This window comes from Suricata suricatta, chromosome 9, assembly GCF_006229205.1.
Source record: "Suricata suricatta isolate VVHF042 chromosome 9, meerkat_22Aug2017_6uvM2_HiC, whole genome shotgun sequence".
NCBI lineage: Eukaryota > Metazoa > Chordata > Mammalia > Carnivora > Herpestidae > Suricata > Suricata suricatta.
This window is the reverse complement of record NC_043708.1, coordinates 79,866,887-79,893,374: the sequence shown is the minus strand read 5'-3', so window position 1 is coordinate 79,893,374 and position 26,488 is coordinate 79,866,887. Positions and strand designations below refer to the sequence as shown.

General features: G+C 40.7%; 1 long non-coding RNA gene across 1 annotated transcript in view; it reads left to right on the top strand.

The window, feature by feature from the left end:
* Nucleotides 1–26,488, top strand: part of LOC115302440 — a 178,505-nt gene that overhangs the window by 4,111 nt on the left and 147,906 nt on the right. Inside the window, exon 2 of the long non-coding RNA XR_003913455.1 lies at nucleotides 25,769–25,871. This is a non-coding gene — a long non-coding RNA (uncharacterized LOC115302440). The remainder of the gene's footprint in view (nucleotides 1–25,768; nucleotides 25,872–26,488) is intronic.

Sequence of the window (26,488 nt, the reverse complement as noted above, 5' to 3'; positions counted from 1 at the left end):
TGGTAGGAGATTTCCTGGCTCACCTGTTGTAGAGCAGGGCCTGCAGGATGGGGCAGCATAGACCCCATTTGGAGGAGGGCTAGTCTTTGGGGTCCCCTGATGGTGCTTGGGGAGGCCGTGCTGCCTGCTTTTGTTTGGGAGGGAGCCTAACTAGAAGGATACCTGGAAAAAGCAAAAGGTATTGGTTAAATCTAATCTTTTGATAAAAGAGATTGATTTTTTTTCCAAAAAGAAATTGAGTTTCTTTTGGGAGAAACAAGAGTGAGAGGTTGATTTTTCTCCTTGGGGAGACATTTGGAAGTATCTATTTTTTCTGGAGGGGCCGGGAAAGCCTTGAAATAGTGCAGGGCTAACTTGATGAAAATAATTTCTACCTTGTAATCTGTAATTGGAAAATATGCTGGGTTTGTCTATTTATCGCACCAGGGGGGTGGGCAGGCTTTTCCCTCCCACAGTGTGGTCTCGGGCAGCCTGGCTCCTGGGTGAGGATTTTGCCGGCGTGCAAGCATGAGGCAGGTGCGTTAGGATCCTGTTGGATGGTGCTGCAGCCCACGATTGGCTTTTGGGGGCACTGACATGGAGCAGACAAGAGGCCTGGCCTCAAATTCCTGCCTTGTCACCTACTGATTGTGTGATTCCAGGAGAATTATTGCGTGTCTTTGGGTGGTGGCTTTCTCATGTTTAACAGTGATGATGGTAATACCTGCCTTTGAAAGTTGTGGGCAACAGGTGAGAAGACCAAGATCATGGGGGGCACATGGTGACATATGGGTGTTCAACCAGCATTGGTTCCCTTTGCTGGGGTTTCTATTTAGGCTTATCGGAGGTTCATTTGGAAGAATGGGCTTCAATGTAGGGCTTTGCAGGTGATGTCTCTAAATTCAAGTATAAACTGTGGGTGACTTTACATCATCAAAAAAGAAATGTTGGCCATAGCCAGCGAGCATTGTAGAGCCAAGAGCACAAAGTTTAATCACCCAGCTTCCTGTCCATATCTTCACCCTAATACTCACAGTCCCGCAATACAGAGTAACTTACATTGCAGAAAAAAAAATCCCTTTGCCACTATATACAATTAACTTTGCTAGTAGTTAAGCATTAGGAATAGGTAAACACAGCTTAGATTTTCCACTGTTCAGCCTAGTGGTTACCATGTTGCATGTTTGCTCATTCATTTAACAAATGCACAGGTATCTATTAAATATATCATCTCTAATGATACTTTGTTTTTTTTTACAGGTGGTTTTGAATGCTTACTTTATGCCAAGCACTGTGTTAAGAACTTTATACTGATTGTGCTTATGTAATAACCACCACCATTTGTTGAGGGTCCACTGTCTGTTGGGAGCTGTATCTGATGACTTATAAACATGGGCTCTGACTTTCAGAAGAATATTTATGATCTCAGTTGTCTATTAAACACTTGTGTAGACATGGTATGAAGCCCATTTCATAGTGCAATACTGGACTACCCCTTCCTCCATTTCCAGCTGGTTTTGACCATATTGGTATGCTTCACAGTTCTTGAAATACTGCGTGCCCTTCTGACCTCAGAACTTGCTCTGACCTGTTCTGACCTTGCACTTGCTCTTTCATCTACCCGTGTGTTTGTACAGTTGCTGTCGTTGTACAATGCAGAACTCAGCCCCATGACCCTTTTCCAGTGAGCTGTGCTCCAACCACTTCTAGTTGAGTGGCTGACACTCCCACAGCCTGTCATTCTCTACCTTGTCATTGGGTGGTCGTCGTCATCTTCTTTTTTTTAAGCATATTTCACTGACAAAAAGAAAAGGTTTTCAAAGAGGACCTACCTGCAGTTGGCTGTCCCTAATGTGGAAAACTGAGAATACCCTTAAAAATATTCTGCAAAAATCTGACAAGCTGCAATGCATTCCAGAGAATATGTTAAGGGCTGTCACTTTGATTCAATTCCTGTTGGACTTACAGTATTATCAAACAAATGCAATCGAGTGGTTTTCTTAGAGCACTAACTGGATTGTCTTGTCTGGCCCCAATTCAGTCAATCTGTAGTTGGCAAATTATTGTCACGACATCCCCTTCAGTTTCTTCATCTGCACGGAGAGAACGTTGGGTTGATTGATCACCATGGACCCTTCAGGCACAATCTGCTAAATATGCAGATTGCTACATTTATCAAAGTTTGATTACTGTGTAAGTGCTGTCCATATATTACCTTTTTAAAAGGTATCTGGTTTTTGTCTCATTTTGCAGATTGGAAAAATGACAGATAAAAACAGACCTTGCCCACTAAGGTCACACAACCTGTAGCCGTCTGACTCAAGTATAAAGCTAACTGTGTTGTGAACATTGCCTGTCTCAGGGCTTCAGGGACACGGCGGAATGGGGATGGGGGCGGAGTGCAGGCCTGTGTTCTAAGCAGGAGGTTAGATTACTTTCAGAAGAGAAATGGCTAAGAAAGAGTCATGGAGTTGTTTGCAACTCCTTTCTAGTTCTAATAGCAGTTACAAACAGTCCCATGACTCGTTCTTAGAGAGCTCTTTCTCTGCTGAAAGGAACCTGACCTCCTGCTTGGAAGAACCAGAAACAGAGGGGCACCTGAGTAGCTCAATTGGTTAAACTTCTGACTTCAGGTCATGATCTTATAGTTTGTGAGTTCGAGCCCCATGTTGAGCTCTGTGCTGACAGCTCAGAGCCTGGAGCCTGCTTTGGATTCTGTGTCTCTCTCTCTCTCTGCCCCTCCCCAGCTTGCATGTGCGCGCTCTCTCTCTCAAAAATAAACATTAAAAAAAAAAAAGGAACTAGAAACTGGGCATAGCAAAGCCCCAAATCAATCTGACGCTTATGTCTGTTCCTCCAAAACCCCACAGGGCATTTCTTAAGGATTTGGATCATGCTATGTCAGGAATTTTGATTTAATACTTTTATAGAAACTTTGTAGAATTGAAATTAATTAATTAATTGAGGTCTGTACTGCTCTTTTATAATCTTAACTTTCAAATCTTTTTCTTGACCATGTTTGGATTGTTTTCCTCTTGGTATAATTCAAATAAGTTTTGCTACTCCCTGCAACACGTAGCTATGAAATGTTCAGCTCAATGTGTTGGGGAGGTAGAAACCATATATTTACCAAGTTATATGGATTTAATTATATGATGCAGACATAGTTCAAATGTTTCTTCAGAGAATTTGTTCTAATCTCTAAAATTAGATCAAAGCACACGCACACACAAATGTACATACACACATATTTTGGCTTTCTTCCTCGGTCTCTAAAGCTTCCTCTATTGATTGGCCTAGTCTCCTTGTCTTCCAGAAAAGGATTTTTTTCCATAAGGAAAAGAAATATCTCTTTGATTCCACATCTGTTCACTTAAACTGCTGTCTGTGTAGGAGTGGTTAGTTCATATTTGTTGACCTTGTGATGAAAAGAATCTCAGAATTCACCTTATCCAGTGTGACCCAAACTTGCCTGATCATGAGAACCATCTACATATTCTTGGGTCTGAGTCAGAACTTTGGAGTCAGAATCCTCCAGGAAGGTGCCTGATAATCTATTTTTACCATGCCAAGTATTTTTAAAATAGTTTTTTTTTTTTAATCATACTAAACCTGTTTAGTATCCCAAACATGGTTGGGAAACTGATCTCCACTATTACAAAGGGTATACAAGTCTCGTCTACAGCAGCACCAATGATTTTGGCCTTGAGCTCTTCAGTTGTAAGAAACAGATATACTCATTTTAATCTATGGAAAGGAGGATTTATAGGACAGGTTATAGGGACATAGAATGTCGTTATGCAAATCCAAGAGTAAGCAGTGAGTAACAGCCAGCTTCATGGAGTGGAGGCCCTGGGGTCTTTCATTTGTGATGTTGCTTTTCTCTTTATATCAGGTTTCCCATGGCTTCAACTTGTCTATGATCTCTAATGGCCCTTTGGCCCCAAGTCAGCTCACCATCCACTCTTTCCCCAGAGCCCACTGATGCAGTGTTTCAGTTTCTCAATTCATATTTCTGAAAGATCCATCATAGGCTCAGCTCAGAGTTCTGAACTAGGTTATCAGAGAGATCTACCAATACAGGCAACCCATGGATGCATTTGAAAATAATGCCCCAGATGTTGTTGGGGAAGGGCAGAATGCAATAACTTTATTATTTGATTATCATGATATTGGAAGTATATTTCTGTGTTGTAGATAACATTCCTTGAAAAATCTCATGACTAATTTTGGATCTTTTAAAAATATTTTTTAAAAATGTTTTTTTATTTATTTTTGAGAGACAGAGAGAGACAGCAGGAACAGGGGAGGGGCAGAGAGAGAGGGAGACACAGAATCTGAAGACAAGCTCCAGGCTCTGAGATAGCTGTCAGCACAGAGCCTGATGTGGGCCTCGAACCCATAAACCATGAGATCATGGCCTGAGCTGAAGCCGGATGCTTAACTGACTGAGCCAGCCAGGCGTCCCTGTAATTTTGGATCTCTGAAGATCATTGAGTTTGCACCATGCCTTGTACTTGCCTGTAGATAAAGACTCCTTGGAATTGTGGAACTAGAGGTACATAAATGAGTAAATAGTAGCAAATGATGAACAAATGTGAGAAAATTTTGAATAACATCAAGATTTTATATAGTTGTAGTTGCCTGGGTTTTCACTCCCTTCTAGCTTTAGCTTGGGAGTTAAACAGCCCTTCCAGAATGTACTGGGTAGGGTCATTGGATCCTTGGTAGAAAGGATCCAAAAAACATAGACTATAGTCAAGGTGAGTCTGGATTTTTGCGATCTTTGGTTTCATTTAGAGTGGATCAGTAGCTTTCCATTTCTTTGAGACCAAGTTAGAGATAAAGAATCAAGCCTGTTTATCTCTTTTAGTTTCCATTTTTCAGTCCTGGTGAGGTGCTATCCCAAGGAAGAATACAGTGTGACCTAACTCCTTCTGAATCACCCAGCTTTTTTCTTGGGACTTGCATGCACATAATAGGGCCATCTGTTGGCTTTCATTGAGCAAAGGTTTAAATCAAAATAAAATTCCCTTCTGTCTGATCTCAGATTTACTGCTATTCTGGGAAATGTCACAGAAGCAAAGGCAATGTTATTTCACTAAAAATAGTTGTTAGAAACTAAGAGTCATGACAAAAAATTTCTGGAGATCTTGGCTCCAAAAGCCCACATGATGTCTGGTGACAAGTTCATTGGAGAGGTCCAAATGATAAAAAAGTTGGTTACAGATAAAAAGAAATGACGCTATATAATCTAGCTCACCTATTAACTACCTGTTGCTTTTCTGCTCTTCTCCTTTTGCCTGTTCTCATGACTCTGAGAAGGAAAGCCTTGAAAAGGAGGCCAGACTTAAGAGTCAGATTTTCTTCTCTTTGAAAATGTTGGTGGATGTTGAGATTAAAGCTTGCTGTTGTGAATTTTCAGATTATTGAGGATGAGGTTTTTAATGCTACAGACTTGTTTTTAAATATAATTGAGTCTGGATGCTGTTTCATGCCCTCTGGTGTACTTGTGAAGTGCGCTCCCTGTTTATTAGGAAGGTTACAAAAGAAATGCGAGGAAAAATTGTGTGTTCTTGTTAAGACTATTAGTGTCCAGAGGGCAAAACCTATCACGTGTAAAATGAAAAAAGCATAAGTAAGTACTGACATCCTAGTACGAATACCATGGATATTTAAAAAATGAGAATTCTGTAATGGAAAAATCTTTAAAACCTATTTGTTTAATCAGATGTCATGGGGGGTGATGAGACTATAAACAAGTTTTATATTCTATTGTTTCTTGTATATTACCTATTTTTTGAAATCCGTTCCCAATCAGATTATATACAGAACATACCTTAACTTATCTACCCCCAAAACCAAGAGCACATTTTACACACTGTATTGGTATGTTAGCCAATTTGACAAGAAATTATATTAAAAAAATAAAGCTGTACTTCATTAAAAAAATATACATTAAATTTATAATACTTCAATTGTTTTTTTAATCCTTAAAAGTTACTTTCTCTACAAAGTTTCTTTTTCTTAATGGGATAAAGTATGAAAAAAATGCCAAGCATTTTCTCAGGAGGTTGGCTAACTATTACAATGGTAGATGTTAAGGTCTGTGAACGTTAAGACATGTGACTGTTAAGTTCTGCTGTGTCTATGGTCCAGCATGGGGTGTATTACGTAGTGGGCACTTGTTGATCCTTGATTAAGTGACTCATGACATGGGCAATGGTGGTGATTTGGTGAGATGGTGAGATGGAGAAGAGGTTCCATAATGGCATCAAGATGAAAACCAGCCTGATGAGAATAGAGGTCAAGGGTAAGGAGGGTCTTAGGAAATAACATCATTTAACTAAGAAAAGATCAGGATATAGATATAAAAGAACGTATGTTTAAATATTTTTAATGTTTATTTTTGAGAGAGAGAGAGAGAGAGACAGAGACAGAGACAGAGACTGAGAGACAGGGTGCAAGTGGGGGAGGGACAGAGAGAGAGAGGGAGACACAGAATCTGAAGCAGGCTCCAGGCTCTGAGCTGTCAGCACATAACCCTATGTGGGGCTTGGCTCATAAACTGAGATCATGACCTGAGTGGAAGTCAAACACTTAACTGACTGAGCCACCCAGGCACCCCTAAAAGAGTGTATATTTGATAAGACAGGCCAAAGAAAGCCACTGAATTTTATGAATAGGAAAATGATCAATGAGTTAAAAAATTTGCTAGCTTATACAGGATGTTTGAGGAGCTGAGAGGTCAGTCACTTTGTTAGCTAATGAGGCATAAACCAATGTAATGAAATTGGGACAAGACTAAAACCCATTCTAAAGGACAAGTAGTATGACCTAATACTAGGATAGAAATAAAGGACTAAAGAAGAAATAGGAAGGAGGTCTGAAAAACAAAGAATGGGGCTCGTATTGAAGGGAATGGAAGGAGTAAGAAAGTGAGCCAGTTATGATGGGTGGGCAGCTTGGGAAAGAAGGGTGCCTGGATCAGTTCTTGTTTGAAGGAATGATTGGAAAACCATATACAGTGCTTGAGTTTATACAAGCTAAGAGAGGTTAGACATCAGGGTTAGATTTATGGATCCAAGAAACATTAACATGGAAGGAACAGATCTAGTTATGTAAGATTAGAGAGAAATGAGTGAAAGGCAAGGATCCTATGGGGCCAGAATGAGGGCAATCATGGTCACTTGGATGTTACTCATGTAAAGACCTCCTTGAGAGTAGGGAGCATCTTCTATCCACCTTTGCATTTCTGACATCAAGTACCATGACTACCTTACAGTAAGAGTGCTCAATAACTACTTGCTCTTCCTTCCCATGCTCTGTTAATTCACAGCAATCCAAGAAACTGAGGAGAGAACACATTTGAAGTCCTCCCTGGGGATGTGAGGATATTAGAGCAGAGGATACAATTTTCCTTTACACATTGAGGGTCCATCAACCTCTCCTTCTCTTTATGCCATTTTCTCTTGTTACATGAAGAAGAGCAAGAGAGCTGTTAGTACATCTTTGATTTGTAGAGTGGCTTTTGGTGGAAAGGAACAAAGCACCAGCAGTCTTTTTTTCTTAAGCAACAAAAAGGAAACAAACTCAACAGCAAACTTGGAAAATATTTACAATGTACATGGTGTTGTGTGGCACCTAAAGACACTTAGTACTGTCCTAGACACTTTATGATCAAAGCAACAATAGATTCTATGAAAGCCAGTTCTCACCTTTTTTCCTTGGACTACATTTTTCTTTGTTCTTGTTGGCTGGCATCTTCCATCATGGTGCCATGATATGGCCTTCACCAAACCAGCCTGCTACTTCATAGTCCTTAGGAGTGGCCATTCCAAATGCATGGGTGTGAGAACAGCCCAAGACTCTATAATCACACTTCCAGCAGGTTGTGATTATCCCGACATTCAAATTATACTGAATTTTGGAAACCGTGAGATTTGTTTTCAATAATTTGGAATTTCTGCCTGCACTCACTTTATTAACTCTGTACATCCTGTCAAGTAGATCTTGACAATGCCTTTGCTTGTGGAATTCCTAAAGTCCAGAAGACCAGAAAGAGTATTTTCCTTTGCTTTTTCCTTCTTCTAAACCAGGTTTTGAGGGGAGCCTGTGAGTGTGGGTTTTGTACAACAGCCATCTTGGGTGGATGTGAGGTTTTAAATGGCACCTTTATTTGCAGGTAGGTTGGCAGACACAATGCTGCTGGCAGAACGGACTATTTCAGGCTGTAAGCTGAGGGTAGGAAACCCCATTTTGAATTACTTATTCATTATTCCTTGAAGGGTGCGTGTCTCCATGACCTATTCAGCATCCAGTGAGTTGGGAGGATTTTATTTGCTGCCTCTTGAAGAGTCTTTTTGTAAAACGTCAAAGTTAAGAAGTTTATTTTTCCTTTCTGTCTTCTACTTTTTTTTCTTTGACAGAGAGTAGATTCACAGCCCAAAGCTTGGGCTCGGCATCTCTCCATAGGGCCAGCTTGTCCTTTCTGTCCATGTAGTGATATTGCCATGACACCCTGGCTTCTGTTTCCCAAACACGTGGTGCTTTTAGCTCAGACTTGGCCACTGGCCCCTGCAGGGCTCAAATGGTCAGAGGGAGTTGAAAGGAAAATGTTTCTTTGGCTTCTCTCTGGACATTACACACTACTCTCTTTTTCTTCTTTCCTTTGTCCCTGGCCAAACAGGCATCATGACCTTCATTGGAGGACCAGCATAACTATATGGTACATACTTTTGGTATTTCTAAATTGGGGCACGATTACATGACACATAGTACCCCATGGGTTGGATGCCTCTAAGAAGCCAAGCTTCCTTGGTAAATTCTACTTTGGAGAATGAAGTGTGAGGACATAGTAGAAGGTAGCTATAGATTGTCATTCATTCAGTGAATACACACTTACTGAGTACTCGCCACTGACTAGCCACTAAACACTCAGTTAAAGCATGATTCCACTGGTGGTGTAGCATAGCAAAAAGACCTTAAGATTTGAATTTTTCTTTAATGTTTACTTTTAAGAGGGAGAAGCAGACAAAGACAGAGCATGAGTTGGGGAGGAGCAGTGAGAGAGGTAGACACAGAATCCAGGCTTCAGGCTCTGAGCTGTCAGCAAGAGCCAGATTCAGGGCTTGAACTCCTGAGCCATGAGATGACAGCCTGTGCCGAAGTCAGATGCTTGACTGACTGAGCCACCCAGGTGCTCCAATATTTAGAGTCAGAAGACCTGATTTGTGTCTTGGCTCTGCCACTTGTTGACTTGGGAAAATCAGAATAAGGGCAACATACAGGGGCACAGAGGAAAGGCTGGTTTATTTGACCTTGGATAGTTGGAGAAAACATCAGAGGAATGAGTAACATTTGAGCTGTTTCTCAAAGAATCATTGGGAGCTTTTCAGGTATACAAAGTGAGGTGGGGATCGTTTTTAGGTAAATGAAAATATGCGACATCTCAAGGAAACTGTAAGCTGTCTGGGGACGCCAGAACAGACAGTGCAAGGGGAGAAACTATTTTGTGTGTGTGTGACTGAAATATATGAACATACAATATCCTATTAGTTTCAGGCATGTATCATAGTGATTCAATATTTTTATGTTACAAAATAATTTGTACAATAAGTCTAGTTACCACCTGTCACCAAAGTTGTTACAATATTATTGACTATCTTCCCTATAGTTGCTTATTTTATAACTGAAAGTGTGTACCTCTTAATCTCCTTCAACCATTTCACTGCCCCCCACCCCAACCCCTTTCTCCCTCTGGCAACCGACAGTTTGATTCCTGTGTCTGAGTCTGTTTCTATTTGTTGGGGTATTTCACATATAAGTGAAATAATACAGTATCTATCTTTCTCTGTCTCTGAGTTATTCCACTTGGCATAATACCCTCTGGGTACATCCATGCTGCATAATGTTTCTTCGCGCACACACACACACACGCACACACACACACGTATACACGCACACACGCCAATCTTCTTTTTCCACTTGCCTATGGATGGACTGGTGCTTGGGCTGCTTCCATATCTTGGCTATTGTAAATAATGCTACAAAAACATAGGAGTGCATGTATCTCCTAGAAATGGTAGTTTTGTTTTCTTTGTATAAATATCCACAAGTGGAATTTCTAGATGGTTCTAGTTCTAGTTCTATTTTTAATTTTGTGAGGAACTTCCATACTGCTGGCTGTGCCAGTTTACATTCTGTGGGGAGAAACTGAGGCTACTGCTGGAGAGATAGATTGATGCCAGGTTGGGAAAGCCCTTGAATGCCTTGCAAGGGAGTTTCGATTTCAGGCTGCTTCCAGGAGTGCTCTAATCTCAGTTTTTAATTAGATGAGTCAAAAGATCATATATACATTTTTTATATTCCTGGCAGGGGATATTTTTTATATCCCCTGGGGAAAGAGGCAGACAGGTGGCTTTTTCCTAGTCCAGATGAGATGAGGCATTGTTGTTTTCATGTCTGTTTCAGTGAAGCACCACGGAGGCTTCTGCTATAAGGCAGGTCTGGTGAGCATGTGTGATGAGTAGTGGAAGACTGTCCTAGAGACTGAGTGACAACCAGCTGCTTCTCTGGTTGTACGCGACCAAGAAGTCCCAGAAGAGCGGGCAGGAGAGGGATCTGAGGTTGTCTGCTCTCAGGTTTCAAAGGCCTCGATGGTGATGGCCCAGCCACTTCTGCAAGGACAGCATGCTAGTGTCTTGGGGCAATCGCTTGACCCAGATAGCACAACAGAGCACTCACTTTGCTCCATGTGAGCCTTTGAACTACTTTGAAGACCAGAAGATATTCCCTCTGCCACAGCCAGAGTGTTAGTACACATTTGTGTACTTTTGTCATTATACTCCATGGGGAATCTATTCTTGACGAAAATCTTAGTCGCACACTTGGCTGGAAGCCACTGTTGTTACTTTGGTTGGACCCCAGCTGGTGCTCTATCAAGCCCAGAGAATAAAAGCAGTGGTAACTGTGATGTCAGTTAGAACTAATTGCTGAAGAAATAGTATTATTCCGTGTAAAGCTAAAGGAAAGGGTCACTGGTGTGGCCTTTACGATATTGTGGTGAAATGAGTATTTGTTGCAGGATCATGAAGAGGCAGAATAGTGTCACCGGAGTGAGTGAAAAATTCTGTTGTGGTGACTAGATGGGAAAAGGAACAAAGAAAATACAGTCCCTTACAAAGCTATGACTTTTTATTCTATGTGAAAAAAAATGCCTGAGTACAGAAATTCTGGACCAACTGTCAGGAAATATTCCCATTTTAAATTTAAATCTGTGGGGTAATTGCTATACGTGAAGTATGTACAGGATATAATGAAGCCATAAAGGAGAGAAATGTCATTTAGACTTCAGAATATGGCAGGAGTCAGGGGAGGCTTTATTGAGAAGTGGTTTGAGTAGGATGGTTAGGCCAGTAGAAAGTGAGGAAGTGTTTCATGCACCTGTGATTTCAGTCTCTGCAAATCTTTATGTATAATGTGAGGTAAGGGTGTAAATTCAGTGTTTTGCATGTGGATATCCAGTTTACATGATGTTCAATTGATAAACTCTCCCATTTAAAAAGTGTATGTGTATGTTTTGCACACACACACACACACACACGATTCTGAAATAATATACACAAAATCTGATTCTCTCTGAATGGTGGGTTAGTGAATTAAACAATTTTCCCCACCTGTAATTATTTAACTAATAATTTAAAATTTTTATTTAAATCCAAGTTAGTTAACATAAAGTATAATAATGGTTTCAGGAGTAGAATACAGTGATTCACCACTTACATGTAACACCCAGTGCTCATCCCAAACAGGTGCCCCCCTTAATGCCCATCACCCATTTAGCTCATCACCCCCCAACACGCCACCAGCAACCCTCGGTTTGTTCTCTATATTTCAGAGTCTCTATGGTTTGCCCCCCTGTTTTTATCTTATTTTTCCTTCCCTTCCCCGTGTTCATCTGTTGTGTTTCTTAAGTTACACATATGAGTGAAGTTATGGTACTTTTCTTTCTCTGACTGACTGATTTCTTTTAGCGTGATACACTCTAGTTCCATTCATGCTGTTGCAAATGGCAAGATTTTATTCTTTTTCATCACCAAGTAGTATTCCAGTGTGTGTGTGTGTGTGTGTGTGTGTGTGTGTGTGTGTGTGTATACACATACCACATCTTCTTTATCCATTCTTCAGTCAATGGGTATTTGGGCTTTTTACCATAATTTGACTATTGTTGATAGTGCTGCCATACACATTGTGGTGCATGTGCCCCTGTGAATCAGCATTTTTGTATCCTTTAGATAAATACCTAGTAGTCCAAATGCTGGGTCATAGGGTAGTTCTATTTTTAATTTTTTGAGGAATTTCCATACTCTTTTCCAGAGTAGCTGCACCAGTTTGCATTCCCACCAGCAGTGCAAAAGAGATCCTCTTTCTCCACATCGTTGCCAACATTTGTCATTTGACAAATGACAATGAGTTAATTTTAGCCATTCTGACATGCTTTTTTATCTGTATTTTAACAAATGTGTTATGTGATAAGGAAAACCAGATTATTTTTTTTTTAATGTTTATTTATTTTGAGAGACAGAGAGTGCTAACCATGGAGGGGCAGAGAAAGAGGGAGAGAGACTCCCAAGCAGACCCCACACTGCCAGTGCAGAGCTCGATGTGGGGCTCGATCCCATGAACTATGAGATCCTGACCTAACCTGAAATCAAGAGTCAGATGCTCAACCGACTGAACCACCCAGGTGCCCCCAGATCATTGTTTTTATTTTTTTTTAATTTTTTACATTTATTTATTTTTGAAAGACTGAGAGAGACAGAGCACAAGTGAGGGAGGGACAGAGAGAGAAGGAGACACAGAATCTGAAGCATGCTCCAGGTTTAGAGCTGTCAGCACAAAGCCTGACGTGGGGCTCAAACTCATAAGCTGTGAGATCATGACCTGAGCTGAAGTTGGATGCTTAACCAACTGAGCCGTCCAGCACCCCTATTATTTTTTAATAGGAGAAGAAGCAGTTAAGAAAAAATCTTGGGTTAATGTTCTTGCTTTACTGTGCACATGAGTTTGAGTATCATACTGTCCTGAGAGATAAGGAGAAGGCTTTAATATATGCCAAGTACTTGAAGGGCAGAAACGGTACAGGAACAGACTGCCCACATGTGCCCCCTGTTTGGAAAAACAGGCCTTACCAAAACTCTGAGGGAAGGGCTGACATCTTTCCTCTAGACAAATGCAGAGGTGGTCTTTGTGCTGAGAACCTTTGCCTTGAGTGGGATTCCAGGGCTTCTCAAGTTCCCATCCAGTGGGCAATGCTACACTGGCTCCACCATGGGGATCTCACCACTCCTTCCCCCCAACCCCCTCTCCGCCCCTAGAAGCAATAGCTGTTGAAATGGAGACAGGTCCCAAATACTTGTATCATTGGTATAGAAGCTGATTATCTAAACCCGGTCCCTCTTTTTATTAATTGGAAAAACCCATGCTCATAATGACTGCATGGTTAGCCTCAAGCCTCACAGCTACTTAACAGCAGAGCTGAGATTAGAATCCAGGTCTTATTCTCTGGGCAGTGACTTCCCCAAACCCCTCCCACATTCTGTTTGCTTGTGTTCACATCCACTGTCTTATAGATCCTTAGCACAGCTCAGCCAAGTAGTATACCTGGGAGTGGAAAAGGAGACCAGAAGCTAAGGCCATGTTCTGGAAAGTCCCTAAGAACAAACATTTATATGACTACATAGTTGAAATGATAAGAGACACAGTGAACTTCCTCCTCAAAGAAACTTTTTTTTTTTAACTCTTATTATTTCCCTTTAAAAGGCATATTGCTGCTGTTGGATCATAAATCATCGCAAGCCAGTTATAAATAACCATCAATAGATGGAAAGATCTTGCTTAATAGGAATTCTTGTGAAAAGAAGTTCAGAAGAATTCATTACATTTTCCCATTCTCAGCGCTGAAGCTTAGTAAATGATGGCTCCTTTCCTGGGATGTAGATCTGGACCAACTGGTGTTGTCCTAAAATCCCACTGTACTTCGTACTTTAAGACCACACCCAGACTATCTCCCACAGTCATGGATGTCACTTAAGGTATTGACAACTTATTACCCAGAGCGTTGTCAACCAAGATGCTGACACATTCCAGACTCCACATTGGGCAGTGGGTGCTTGGTGGATACACAATGCTATGTGTCTTTTATTTTCCCTCCTAACCATGAGATAGTACAATTCTGAGGTCATGGACTGATCAGAGATTTCTAAGACAAGGTCAGAAACACCAGACCTTAGAGTCAGGAGAAAATGCAAAATGTTACCATTTGGATTAAGGAGAATAGCAGGAGATTGCTGAGAGGAAAAGATTTTGACTAAACTCTGATTAAGTCAAAATCCACTATTAATCAAAATCCCTAATGTGAAACCAGGATGTTTAGATGTATTTGCAGGGAAAAATATTGCAGCTTCTTCACATTTCTCTCAGGGCTTGCCAGGCTCATCTGGCTCCAAAGAAACAGGGGCATCAGGGACAGTTTTCCATTCTTGAATTAAATGAATTGCCCACATTCATGTATGATGATGCTCAATGTTTTTTAGGTTTTCCACTTGACCACTTAGTTGACTATCAGCAGCAGAGAACTGGGAAAAATATGAAGCTTCCAAGATGTATAAAGTCTATCTGACATGAACTTGTATATAAAGAAATGTCTCATTGGTTGAAGGGAAAAATACGTATAAATACTACTTCCAAACCATATTGAGGTAGTAATTACAAACTGTCATAATAATCATAGTGCACTTTTGTTAACGATGGTGCTATGTGGCATTCAATATGAACTAGTTAATCAAGAGGATCCCTACCTTCAGGGTTATGTCAGCTCTTAGCTTAAAAGACTGTTAGGTGGGGTGCCTGGGTGGCTCAGTCAGTTAAGCGTCCAGCTTCAGCTCAGGTCATGATCTCACGGTTCGTGGGTTCGAGCCCTGTGTCGGGCTCTGGCTGACAGCTAGCTCAGAGCCTGGAGCCTGCTTCAGATTCTGTGTCTCCCTCACTCTCTGACCCTCCCCTGTTCATGCTGTCTCTCCCTGTCTCTCAAAAATAAGTAAAAAACAGAAAAAAATAAGAAAAAAGACTTAACAAAATTGCTCATTATTTTATAGACAGTACTCTGTGAACAGCCATATTGTTATTACAAAACTTAGTGAAACCTATTTAGATCATATGCAAGAAATAAAGCTGGTGAAACAGTGTCTGCTCATGCAAAAAACCAAAAACACAACCTCCCAAGTTTATTGCTAACAGAGTAAGGATCTTGATTACTCAGGGCTTGGGAAACCATGGATATATAAGCTTGGTGCTTTATTATGACGAGGCCTCTAGATTAGATGGGGATGCAAATAAAGGAGGCAGTGGGAAGAAGCCAAATATCAAATGACTAATAGAGCTAATGGCGTGTCTCACTGTGATATTATAAAAGTACTACCAGTTTATTTTTGGAGAATGGATAGAAGTTTTAAATCTATTTATGGGGCTCAGTTATAACCGGAAGAGAAGGATGTTTTTTGCCGCATGACCAACATAAATATCTATGGGTTTAGTGAGTCACAATTTTTCCTGCTGAATGCTGATTTTAGAACCTCCTTATAGGGACCTCTGCCCACACTGCTTAATAACTGTTATGAGGAAATGCAAGCTCTTGGGGTCTCTATCTCTTTTCCAGTCACTGGGACTTAGGGATGGAAAAAGTTATTATGACAACAGTGATGATTGATGATCATAATAATCATGGCCAACACTTTGTAGTCTCTTAGGTGGCTCTTTAGCACCCAAACATTTAGATTGGAAAGGTCACAAAAGGTGTCAGCGAGAATAGGCTAGACATAAAGCTTGGGCTTTCTCTCTGATTTTAGAATAAGTAGGAAGATTCTGGAATCCACCTTGGTGGCAAGGCATAATTGTTAACAACACTGGTTTGGATGGGGCTCTTGAATGGCTCAGTTGGTTAAGTGTCTGACTCTTGATCTCACCTCAGGTCTTGATCTGTCAGGGTCATGAATTCAAGCCCCATGTTGGGCGATAGACCTGACATAAAACCCACTTAAAAACAATACGTACAACAACGAGCCAATAACGATGGCTTGGAGGCAGAGCCAGCTGAGTGTTTAACCTCTCTAAGGTGGTTCTTCTGTAATGGGGGGGTAAGGCCTTCTGCTTCATGAGTTTGTGGTGTGGATGGAAGGTTGGATGGACTGTTCCTTGCTCAGACAGTTACCCAGCTAATGCTCCCAATTCTTTTAGGTCTCTGCTGTTATACTGCTTCCTCAGAAGAGCTTTCCTCTCAACTCTATGCCAAATACACTCTACCCTTTTTCCAACACCTCCCCAGCACCTCACTATGCTTTGGCTTTCTTCCTAGTAGTTATCATTACTCAAAACATAAGTCTTTGTTGGCTTTCATTTTTTACTGTGTCTCTCTCCCTCATTAGAATGTATGTTTTAGGCAGGCTGGGACTTTTTAGGCTTATTCTTTCTTTGGGGAGTGATAGCACATAGGAGGTATTCAAATGTGTTGAATGACTGAATGAGATAAACAAAATGTAAAATACTTTGCACAGTAGCTGGCACATAACAAGTACTTGCAGGATTGAAATTTCTACTACCAATTATATGTGAATTGGCACTGGGTAGAGAGCTCTTGTCTGAGAAGAGTGGTCTCATTCTATTCCTGGTGAGGCCAGACAGAATGTAGAGGGCTCAAGTGCTGGTGATGGTACAGCATCACCTAGAATCAGGCTTTTGGTGGTATAGGGTCCAGCCAACAGGATCTGGAGGAGACTCCTGAACTCTCCACACATGGAAACCCAGCATTGCTGGGAGGTCACAACAGGATACTCTGTTCATCTGGGAGGTCATCAAGGCCAAGGCAACACTAGCCTTCTCCATGGTACACCTTATCTGCTCCCACTTTTCCTTAAGTTATGTATGGGAATAGGGAATGACCTTTTGCTTTGATGCTTCCCTTCTGGCCTAAATGTGCATATTGGATATTTATTTATTTTTAAATGCTGCATACAAGATCAAGTCACAGATATAATTTATCACCTTGAACCTTTATATAGCGTTGCCTGGACTCCATTCTTATGATAATCTCAAGAATATTCGGGGTGTTAATTTATATCCAGGGGCTAATCCTCGCCTCTTGTACTTTGTTCCTCCAGTTGCAATTCACATGTTCTTCCTGTGTTAGTCCTAGTCTTTGAGAAGCAGACATGAAGATAGAGTTAAATATTGGAGGGATTTTCTTGAAGGAAATGCTTGTGTGAAAGAACCTAAGAAGGCTGGGTTAGCAGTCAGATCACAATGTGGGCCTGATTCAGTGAAGGGTATAAGGAAAGAAGGCTAGAAGAAGGGAGCAGGCTAGACCACCAGGCAGTCTAAGGAAGCATCAGCAAAGCCCCTGGGGAATCCTGTGCCCGAGTTAGCCACTAAAGAAGTCCTGTGTCTCCCAGGATGGAGTCTTCCCACCATACCCTATCATTGGCAGTAAGCAGCCCTTGGAAAGTGGGGTCATTGTGCAAATAGGAATGGACTTAAAAGTGCAGTAGTTGGGGCTCTGGTTTAGTTCCATTCTCTTAGAAGGAGATGTGCAAGGCACATTCTCATGTCCACTGTACTCCGTAAAGCTGGTGATGCTATGACCATCCCCTAAAGCTGGTAGCTCTGTGATATTGTACCAGGCTACCAAGTGGGAAAAATGGTGTTAGGCCTCTCACTAAGGAAAATGCACACTAAATGGGTTAACACAGACATGATAATGAAGGGGTAACGTTCTTTCTTCCAGCCGCTGTCCCAGCCTCAGTGGTTCTCAGGTATTCCCTGAGTTCATCTGTAGCCTCTTAGATTCCCCTATATCCCTCTTTCGTCGGTTGTAGCTTGCGCTCAATATGGCTTGGTAAGTACTGGTTCTGACAGTTATAGCCTTAAAGATCCAGAACCACTACTCACTTCCACAGGTCAGCCTTGGTGTATAGACCTGCCTACTTGTCCAATCTCTTTCTACCATGATGTTTTCTATTAAAGGAACGGGTAACTCCTTGTTCTGGGCTATGGTTGGAATCACCCAAGTCCATCCTGATGATCCTCCTTTAAGGTGAATCTCAAGGAATTGGGGCTGTAGTCTCCTAACCCTCAGAAGGTCATTTGGGTTCCTTATGAAAATTTCTTCATTCTTTAGCACCTTAACATTCTGCTATCAGTAACTTCTGGGGGAAAATTAGGAACACATGCTTTACTATAGCTCCACTATACTTGCTAGCTGAGAATGAGAGAAGTTGAAATAACATCTCAGACAAATATTTTCCATAATCTGTAGAGTAATCAATACTTGGAAGGAAAGTTACTTGGCAACAGTGTCAACATTCCATTTTCTGAAGCATTCTTATGTGCTCCACTTCACAGTCTCATACCTTTTCAGTATTTCTCAACCACTGATTACTGTGACTTCTCAGAACCAAGAGGTTGTGCAGGTTTATGTAGCTGGTTTCCTCTGAGTTTCTTTTCTTATTCTGTAGCTTGGGTATAATGGAACCAGGTCTGGTGAAGTGAGTCGAGTAAATGAGTGCTTGTTTTCCCTGGAGCCCTGTCTTTCTGCGAACATTCACCATGTGGTTTGTCCACGGGAAGATGCAGCTGTTAGCAGGCAGCCTTTGCGCCCCAAAGCAAAGGAGGAGAATCCTTCCTGTGAACTTGAGAACACATTCTGGAGGAGGGGGGGCGTCTTTGTTTTTCACCTTTTAGAGATTGTTGCTTCCAAATAAATGGCTGTAAATGGAAATGAGGGATAAGACTTTGTGACTAATTTCTCTGGGGAGCCTAAATGTCCCTCCTCCTGACCCCAGTGTGTTGCCTCCCCCGTCTTTCCACTGTAAGGCTCATAGTAACTTTATGACAAGGTGGGTGTTTGTGATCCAGTTCAGGACAGGGACTAACCCAGTCCTCCCCGGTGCTGGTGTTCTTTCCATGACCGGGCTGACGCTCAGCCCGTGGAATCCCAGTGAGCTCAGGGAACAGGCAGTACATATCAGGTTGATTCAGCTGAGGAAGTCATGGCCTTGGTTTAGCCTTATAAGGCTGTGATTCCGGTGGAAGCGAGACTGTCTCAGCTTGAAAGTCCAGAGCTCTGAGCATTCCCAGATGACATCTGTAGTTTTTCCAACACACATTTGGCCTCCTTGGTTCCTTGCAGTGCTTTGATTGTGCAATCACAGTTTGGCGCATTCTTTGTCCTGTGAAATCTGTACATTTCAGCTCAGACATCTCAAAAATAATCATTGAAGCATTTTGATGAGGATGGTTTATCATAAAGCAGAATCACTCTCACTGACATTTCTGGTAACCAGTAGGAGGAGACTGACAACTTAAAAAGGAGGAAGGTAGATTGGAAGGGGGGCTGGCCTTGTAATTGGATAGACCAAGATTCAAGTCCTGCCTTCTCAGGGGCTCAGATGTATCTTTTGTAAAATGAGAAAATAGTGTTAACCTTGTGGGGATGTTTTTAGATTTAACTTAAAAATTAAGTAAATTGACTCAGTAAATTTTGTATAAATATATATGTGGGGTGTGTGTGTGTGTGTGTGTATAGTGATGGTGGTGGTGGTGGTGGTGGTGGTGGTAGTAGCAGTAGTAGTTCTAGTGCAGAGATGGGAGTGATTACAACCTGATTATATTTTTAAGGAATCTCAGCTCCCTTTTAAGCCTTTGATAAGTCACACACATGCTCACACATGTACACACACATGCCTGCACACACACACATATACCCCACAGACATGCACGCACACACACACACACGCACACACACACACACATTCCTTAAAGGTCTCTACTTTTGATAAACAGTTTGTTTCTGTGGCTGGCTCACACTCCGTATCTGTGAGTTCTTCCTCAGACCCCCAAACTGTCTGTGAATATCTGAATTGGTTTCTATGCTGATATCCACAGAGGTAGTCCTCAACTTTCCCTTTTTAGCCATCAACTGGTAGCAGGTACAATCAAAAGATGACAAATTGTTTCTAACTTCTTCAGTAATATCTAAGATCTTAAGATATAAATTATTCTGAATCCTAGTTTAAGATATTTGGAAAAGAGAGAAATATTTCCCTCCAACTCTTGGAACACTTCCCTGTCATTGCAGCATTCATGTTGTTTCCAAATAGAGTTGATGATAAGCCTTCTTTGGCACAGTGAGAAAAGATACAGTCCTTTCCCTTATGAGGTCTCTATGCCAAAATACTGGTCACCAGGTTATTAGTGCATTTAGTAAAAGACTTGATGTCTTATAATTATGAAATGGAACCCCAAGCAATGTACTGGAAAATAAAGGGAAAAAAAAGCTAACTCCTGCCTGGAACAAACTTTGCAAGTTCGACTTGTCGTTTCTTTTAGCTATTGACATATTGAGCTTTGTTTTCATTTAATTGCTCAGCCAATTGGTTAAAGAAAATATTAATGATTACCTACTGATTTTTAGGCACCGTGGAAGTACTTGGAATATAAAGATGAACATGACAAAGAAAATTATTGTCTTTTATGGAGATTGTAGTCCATGAATAAAGAAACAAGATGCAAGGTACTTGGGAGAAAGAAGTATAGGGCACTGTAAGAACACAGGGGAAAGTCATTGCTTCTAGAGTTGTAGAGAAAGGAAAGCAAAGCATAATTTGGAATCAGAGCATTATTTAGTGTGGATGGGTCCTGAGTGCAAGGGAGCAAGTGGTCAGGGGTAAGGCTAGAGAGGAGAGGCAGGGCCAGATCATCAGATCTTGAAACCCGTAAAGGCTTCTGTAGAGCATTAGATTCTACTGTGAGGCATTGGGGAAATCCACAAAGAATTTTAAGTGTGTGAAATGTGGGAGGAAAGTCAGAATTTTGTTTTAGAAAGATGAGTCTGGTGATGATGTAGAGTAAGGATTGAAAGGGCTTCAATCTGGAAGCTGGGAGGTTATTTGGGATTCACTGCTGACCTCAACTTGGGGAGTGGAAAAAGAAAGGAGGAATGGACTGAAAACATTATTTAGCAGATAGAATCAGTAGGGCTTGGTAACTTATTACATAGATAGACTGAAGAAAAGAAAGAAGACAAGGGTGATGCCATTTTTTCTAACTTAAGCAACCTGTTATATGGTGGTGCCATTTTCTTACACATGGTTCCTCCTCATAAGAATAGGAGCAGCTTTGGGTGAGAGAGTGAATTTCATTTCAGACATACTGAGCTTGATGTGTCTCTGAGATCATCAAGTAGAGAAGTTGAGTACATAGCCGGTTATTCAGATCTGAGACTCTGTAGAAATATCAAGCCTGTAAATAGAGATTTGAAAGTAAACACAGAGGTGGCAATTTCAGCCATGAGGATTCATCCACTAAGAAGCCATGGAGTGGGAACTGGACCAAGGATAGATCTCTGAGAAATGAAATTTATCACATATGGGCAGAGGAAGATAAATGGCCAGTGGAGAGAGGAAACAACCAGAGAAGCAAGAGAAAAATGGGAAAGTGCGGTGCAGGAGAGAGCAGAAGAGATGGTTTCAAAGAGGTAGTGGTCAAATATGCCTCGTGCGAGTTAGAGGTCAAGGGAATAGAGATGGAAAGTTTCTTTTGGAATTTACAAAGGGAGGGGCGTTGTTTATTTTGGCAATAGCAGTTTAAGGAGACTAGCTGGTGAACGAAGCCAGATTTCAGTGGGCTGATTTCAGTGGGCTGATGAGTGAGTAGGAGGTGAACAGGTGGATGGATGTGTGAGGGCAGTGAGATGGGGCAGTAGCCAGAAAGACTTAGGGGAGACAGCAGATTTAGAGTTCTTTTCTTCTTTATTCTTCCTAGGTAACTTTCTAAAGTTAGGAGAGGCTTGAGAGTGTTGAGATGCAACTGAAAAGGAGCTGGCAGGGAAAAGTCAAGCTTATGAGATAGGTATCTGGAGACAGGGAGTACCCTGAGAGGAGAAAGTTCGAGATCATCTGTGGAGGAATTAGCCCTGGAATGGGGGCACCTTTACTCCTTTTCTATCATAAAAAAGAGAAGGAATGATGCATACACACTGGTTTTGGCATATATGTGTGTGTGTGTGTGTGTGTGTGTGTGTGTGTGTGTGTATGTGTGTGTGTGTATAGAGAGATAGTATTCTTAGCTTTATCCTCATATTTATATATTACTGTTACTTTTTAATAATTCTATAGAATTACTAGTTTTTTTAAGTTTATTTATTTATTTTGAGAGAGAGAGAGAATCCTAAGCAGGCTCTGCACTGATCTCGAACCCACAAACTGAGATCATCACCTGAGGTGAAGTCAAGAGTCATAAACTTAACCAGCTGAGCCACCCATATGCCCCTATATATTACTTTCAAATGCAAGGATTTATCTACCTGGGTATTTCCCTTGTGTGTTTTAGGCCATCACTTGTAATCTTTTTTAAATATATATTTTTAAGTTTGTTTATTTATTTTGAGAGAGAGAGAGTGAGTGTGAGTGGGGGAGAGGGAGACAGAGAGGGAGAGAGAGAACCCCAAGCAGGATCTGTGCTGGGGCTCCATCTCATGAACTGTGAGACCATAATCTGAACTGAAATCAAGAGTGGATGCTTAAGGACTGAGCCACCCAGGTGCCCATATCATCAGTTTGAATCTTTAATGACTCACCTGTAAGTTCTGGAGGGTTGAGTATCTCTTGGTTCACTTTGTCCTACAAGGAAATGTCTTATCTTTGTTGAATTCATGGCCAGGGATTAGGGCACAGCCTGTGGCCTCTAAACAGAACAAAATATAGTTAGAGCCTGGCCTTCATTCCTCTAGGGCTCTAGCTGGTTGTGCAGATCAGCCACTGATCCTCCTCAGTACTTTATGCAGGTTGGTGCTTCTTTCATTCTGGAAAAATACTTCAAGAGCTATTTTCAGCTCACTAAGGGAAGGGAGTCTAGGTTAAATTCACTTGGTTTTTAATTGCTCAAGCAATTTGAAACCTTGGCAAATATGAAACTTGTCTTCTTAAGAATAATTTCCTTTAAATTAATTTGATTGGCTTGGCTCTAAGTGGATTTATATCTTAGGATAAGACTCTATCAGCATCAGTGGCCCTGCGGCAAATAATTAACTCATGTTCCCTATAGAAACATTATTTATATATGTGAAGTTGGGCTACAATGAGTATCAAAGGCAATTTTGAGTCAGAAAAAAATATGCCACCATGTGGCCATGGTGTCTTGGAGCTGTTTTGGAGGATAAAAACTAAGTCCCATAGGTACTTTCCATCATCACTTAGTGGATTTCCCTCCTTTTCTCCCATCCCCCTGTTGCATAGTTTGGGCTTCACCTAAAATGTGTGACCCAGAGGAGTCCAGATGAGTAGCTGGATAGTCCAGCTCATGGGGCACTTGGCCCCTGGGAATCTAACCAGGGTAGAAGATTTTTTCAGGCTGTTGTCTCTGAGAGGCAGCCATGCCTTGGGGCTGCTCTCCATGTCATTGAGCAAACTTCTCAAATCTTGCTGGCTTCTAGGTCTGGTTCTCAAGGTTGGTCGCACGTTAGGATTATCTAGAAAGCTAAGAAAAAACTGATGTGCATGCAGGTCCCACTTATTCCTACTGAATTGCTCTAAGCTATGTTCAGGGTACTGAAAAAAAAAACCTCTCTCTAGATGATTCTGATGTGTAGCTAAGTTTAAGAACAATTGATAAAATCACTGGGACTTTTGAGAGATTGGCTGGGCTAGAGATCACAAGATGCCAGAGAACCACAGATACCTGATAAGTATTTAAAAATACACTTTACTATTTACAAGTCTTTGGAATATATGGACTCCTATAAATATCTTTTTCAGGGCAGCATTCATGTTTATTTCCTGGAAACCCTTTGGGACAAAGAGATTATTCGTTATCATGGCTTACTCCAGGCATATGTATCGGTGTGGCAGTTGGACAAAAGAAAAGGGACTATCTAGGGGAAATAATTTGCTTTTCATGTGAGTAGCCTCTGTGAAGAAGTTGGAAACGGGAAATGTATTGACCCTCATAACAGTAGTATTTGATAACATTGTTTAAAGGTGAATTTAAACATGGTTTCTTTGAAGGATCAGAGTTCCCGAGGAACTGGAAGCAACAGCAGAACTCCATATAGACCCAAAACATGCAAGGCTGTAGTTCACATCCTATACTGCTTAATTCTAGCATGTGTATGGAAATGAGCCAAGTAACTCCATGGTAGGCCAGGTGTTATTTATTAGCATGACTCATATTCTTAAAATCTGTATGAACTCTATAGTAAAGAACCTAGTAGTTATTCCTTTTGGAGCCAAATGTGAATTTTTTAGGGGAAATAAATAAAACCAAAACACATCTTACTAAATTCAGCAACACTGTGGTTCATTGAGAGGGTATCAGAGGGGACTAGTGTCTGAAAAGCCTTCTTTGTGGCTCCAACAAGTTTTGTTATGAGCATGATACCTAAATTATCTCCCTTTGGCTTCATTCTGACCTCCTATTTCCTCAGCATTCTTCAAAGATTTACTCATATGCTATTAAGAATCTTAGTCTTTTCATAGATAAGAAGAACCCCAGAACTGGTGGTTCTTCAGAAGAAAGTCTTTACATATGGAAACCAAGAGTGTTTCCTTGGCAGATATTCCATTTGTTCCTTTAAGTTCCAGATTGTTTATCTGGTAACTAAGTTTATTTTCATTTTCCCTTTGGCATGTTTATGATTGATTCTCTGATTTTTTTAATGTTGGTTATTCAGTCACAGTAGTATTTTTTTAGAAGTTAGGAGGTCATTTTATAGCTCTTCTCAGCTTTGTCTGCTAGTAGTTACATTAATCTGTCCCTCAAATGCCCTGAGAAGGAAGACATGGTTGTTGATTAGAACCTGTCCATTATGCAAATTTAGTTTCTTTGGAAGCCTGTGCTGAACGTGATTAACTGCCAGTGCTCTTTGTGAATGTGGTCTACTAGAAAATTTTTCTGATGAAAAGGAGATTGGGAAAAGTTGGCTGCCATTTCATGATTCAATTCGTGATACCCCATGACCTGTCTCCTGGCAGCCATTCAGCATTAGAGCATTTGATAGAAGAAAATATAGTCAAAACACAAGTCTCTCAACTCATTTCCCTAGAAACACTGGCTATTAGGGTTTACAGGAGGTCTTCTGCATTTTTCATAGCAAGGGCTCAGTGGCTGGGGTACAAGGCAAAGTTTGAGTCACAGAGGAACTGTGGGCTCAGGCAGTAATCTAGTTACAGGAAACCCATAATTCAAAGAAAAAACAAGACTTGCAACAAGATCAACTTGTGCTAAACTGATGAACTTTTGAACTTCTCATTTTCCCTTTAGAACATGTCTCAAATGAGAGTCTGGGGTAGTTTTGAACCTACCAGTGGAGATTAAGTGGCCTAGTGGTAAGGGGTGGAAGTAAATAAATCCATATATTGCTCAAATCAGTGGGTTAATTTTTTTATGGTGTAGACCTGCTGGCAGTTAAAGGAGCCTATAATGTTCTCAGAAAAGTATTTTAAAAATTTAAGTAATGTGTGAAGTATTGCATAGGAGACTTTATTGATATATATATAGTTGTTTAAAAAATATAGCAATATATGTGCCCTCAATTAATGCATTAAATAAGACATCCCAATGGATCTAGTAACATAATTTCAAAACAGTGATGCACAAAAATGATATTCTTAGATTTTTGTAGCAACTGTGATGTGATATGTGTGTGTTTAAAATGTTTGAAAATTTCATACATTCACAGAAGGAAGACAATATGAAGACGTTGGATAAAGATGGCCATCTATGAGCCAAGGAGGAAGGCTTTAGAAGCTCTGCCAACACCATGATCTTGGACTTCTAGAATTGTAAGAAAATAAATTTCTGTTGTTTAAGCCACAATACTACACTAAGTAGTCTGGTATTTTGTTATGGCAGCCCTAGGAAACTGATATGATTGATAAAATCATTTAAGTATTATTTTTATGGTTTCACTACTGAGGAGTCCCCAGACTCCTTTCCTCAGCCCAGAAGGGCAGGATAGTGGGAGAAATGACCTCCTGTTTATTACACTCATAGATCTTTTTGAATAATGGTTCTTAAGTAGGGTCTATGGAAGGCTTCAAGGATTCTTGTGCATGTGTGTGTGTGTGTACTATTTATTTATTTTGCTAGCAATAGGGTCCAGAACTTCCCTAAGATTCTCAAAGTTTGTGATTTGCCAAGAGTTAGTAACTACCATTTTATTTTATTTTTATTTTTATTTTTGTAACTTTATTTTTTATTTTTTTTAGAATATAACACTATTTTTTTAACATATGCAATTATTTTCCATCATTTACAATACAGTAGTTACAATGACACTCCAAATGGATAAGCAAAGTAAAAAATCAGAACCCCAACTTCTATTTCATGTAATTAGACTTATCCAGAAATTAGAAGGTTAAGTAACAACTAGTTAATCACCTAATTTCACAGCTATCTG